Source organism: Rutidosis leptorrhynchoides, chromosome 9, assembly GCF_046630445.1.
Source record: "Rutidosis leptorrhynchoides isolate AG116_Rl617_1_P2 chromosome 9, CSIRO_AGI_Rlap_v1, whole genome shotgun sequence".
Classification (NCBI taxonomy): Eukaryota; Viridiplantae; Streptophyta; class Magnoliopsida; order Asterales; family Asteraceae; genus Rutidosis; species Rutidosis leptorrhynchoides.
This window is the reverse complement of record NC_092341.1, coordinates 66,877,667-66,880,362: the sequence shown is the minus strand read 5'-3', so window position 1 is coordinate 66,880,362 and position 2,696 is coordinate 66,877,667. Positions and strand designations below refer to the sequence as shown.

Here is a 2,696-nt window from a genome sequence, read left to right as displayed (position 1 = left end):
AATTAACCTAATTATTCTAATCTAACTACTACTAAAACAATAGAAAGATAAACACACGGGTTGCCTCCCGAGAAGCGCTTGTTTTTGTTCGAGTCACGAGCCTGACTCTAGCCTTATTTCTCAGGAAATCTAGGCGGCTCCCTTGCATCCATCAGTAGACACAAGAGGTAATATTGGAACATACCGATGAGATTGAAGCAGACATAGAACAAGGTATGCCCAATGAGAGGAGAAGGTGGTTTGAAGTGAATGCTTTGTTTAACTTGAGGTGTAACAAAGCTATCAGTTTCTTCTACCTCCTTGATTTGTGCGGGTTGGTCAAAGGGGCCCTCATCACTCCATGATGTGTATGTCATTATGTATTTGAGTGATGGTTTGTAGGGTAGCCCTGACGCAAAACCCGTCTTTTTTCTTTGTGACTTCGGGTTGGTCGTAACGTTGTACTCTAAGGATGGAGGTGGGACGATGTCCATTAACATCTCCAATGTGGTAGCAACATTAACAACTACTTCGGTGCTAGAATCCTCCATTTCTTTCTTCTTCTTCAGGCTCTCCATTTCAATTTCTTCATCCACATCCTCGTCACTCTGGTTAGGAGTTTCAAGAATAATTGGTTCAGAGAGTTCTTCTAGAACGAAATCCTTTCCAGTCATTAAAAGATCAAAATAAGGTGGGAGTGAAGATTGGGTTGGTGTGGAGTGGTTATTCTTCTTGTCTTCTACTTCTATCTTCTTCTTTTCATTCTCGGAATAGAAGGTGACTTTCCTAGTGGAGATGGTATTTACTTCGGCGTTTCCATCAGAAGGACATACAGACTTGTCGATCGTGAAAGTGACCTCTTCTCCACGGGCTCTCAAGGTGATAGTCCGTGAATAAACGTCAACGATCGCTTTGGCTGTATTCATGAAAGTCCTTCCTAAGATGATAGGGGCTTTCATGTCTTCTTTATAGTCCATAACCACAAAGTCGGCCGGAAAGAGGAATTTGTCAACCTTAACCATGACGTTCTCAGCTATTCCCTTAGGATATCTAGTGGATTGGTCAACTAGCTGGATGCTCATTTTGGTAGGGTTAAGGTTTCCAATTTCGAGTCTCTGGAACAGTGAGTAGGGCATGAGATTGATGTTGGCACCAAGGTCAGCGAGAGAATAGATAGTACCAGATTGGTAGATAGAACAAGGAAGGGTAAATTGTTCGGTGTCTCCTAGTTTTTCAGGAAGAGTATTTAAGAGAATGGCTGAACAATCCGCGTTCAGCGGGGCATTGGGTACTTTGGGTACCTTATCCTTGGTTGATAGCAGTTTCCTAAAATACTTCTTACTATGAGGATTTTTAGACACAGTGTCCAAAAAATCGTTAAGCTTGAAAGATTTCATCTTGTTATGTCTTTGCTTGAGACGGCTAGGGAATGGAACGGGTGTTTTAGGTGATGACTCAATGACTACTACCGAACGGGTATTAGTTAGTTTCTTCTCCTTAGAAGAAACTGAAGGTTGGCTATGTGCCACCTTTGAGTCATTTTTAGGACAACCAAGAGAATCGAGACGTTGATTTGGCTGGCTTATTTGATTTTCAAGACTACTCAGGTGATTAGTCATGACTAAGTCAGTTGCGTCTTGTCTTGCTGTGATCATGTGGATGATTCGCAGTAAGACATCGGCTGGACTTGTCTCTGGTGGGGTAATGGGTTTAGTGGGTGGGTTGTGCGGATGAGCTAGGATCTTATCGGTGTAGACAACAGAGTCCTCACATTCGGCCTCGTATACCTTGGCCAGATGTAGGTCAGTACAATTCTGGCATAATTGAACTTGAGACACATGTTGCGGGAGTTTCTTTAGCTCTCCAACTTCTTTGGTAAGGTTTTCTATTTGTTCCAAGAGATATTTTATGGTTTTGATAGGATCGGAGGCGGAAAGCGATGTTGCTGATGAAATGTGCTCTTCCGTGTTCCAATCGTGATGGTGCATAGTCATCTCCTCGATCAATCTCCAGGCCTCGTCAGCAGTGAAGTTCATGAAGTTACCCTGAGAAACAGCATCAAGAGTAGACTTGTTGTTTTGATTCAGACCTTTGTAAAAGGTCAAATTCTGATCAGAGCTCTCAAGTCGATGATTCGGGCATCTTCGAAGCAAGTGTTTGAATCTTTCCCATGCAGTGTAGAGTGATTCATCGGAAGCTTGTTCAAAGTTTACGATATCATTCCTAAGTCTAATTTGTTTTGATGGGGGAAAGTACTTGATTAAAAAAGTTGTTGCCATTTCCTCCCATGAGGTGATAGAGTTGGGTTCTAACCCCTCAAACCAGGTTTTTGCATGAAGAGTTAAGGAATAGGGGAACAGATACAGACGAACTACATCTTGTTCAACCCCGTTTTGCTTATATGAGTTGAATAAGGAGAGGAATCTATCTAAGTAAGAGTTGGGATCGTCAATTGGTAAGCCATGGAATAGATAGTGATTCTGAATGAGTTGTATGATGCTATGCTTAAGCACAAAAGACTCTCCGTTAACCTCTGGATAGAGTATCGGTCCTCCTCGTCCTTCTAACGAGGGTTTGGTGATGTCAGCTAGAGTGATGCGTGCAGTCATCGTCGAACTATCGGCAGGTAAGTGTGGATCTCGTCGGATGGGTACAATATATGCTATCGGATAGAAGAAAGGATGTGTCGGAAGAATTCTTAGCGGTCTAAGTAGGTT

At 42.5% G+C, this 2,696-nt stretch overlaps 1 non-coding gene across 1 annotated transcript; it reads left to right on the top strand.

Annotated features, from left to right (window-relative positions):
• Positions 1–2,103: 2,103 nt before the first annotated feature.
• On the top strand, positions 2,104–2,210 carry LOC139869468 (small nucleolar RNA R71). The gene has a single exon (XR_011766076.1). It is a non-coding gene; the product is annotated as a small nucleolar RNA R71 (small nucleolar RNA).
• Positions 2,211–2,696: the final 486 nt, after the last annotated feature.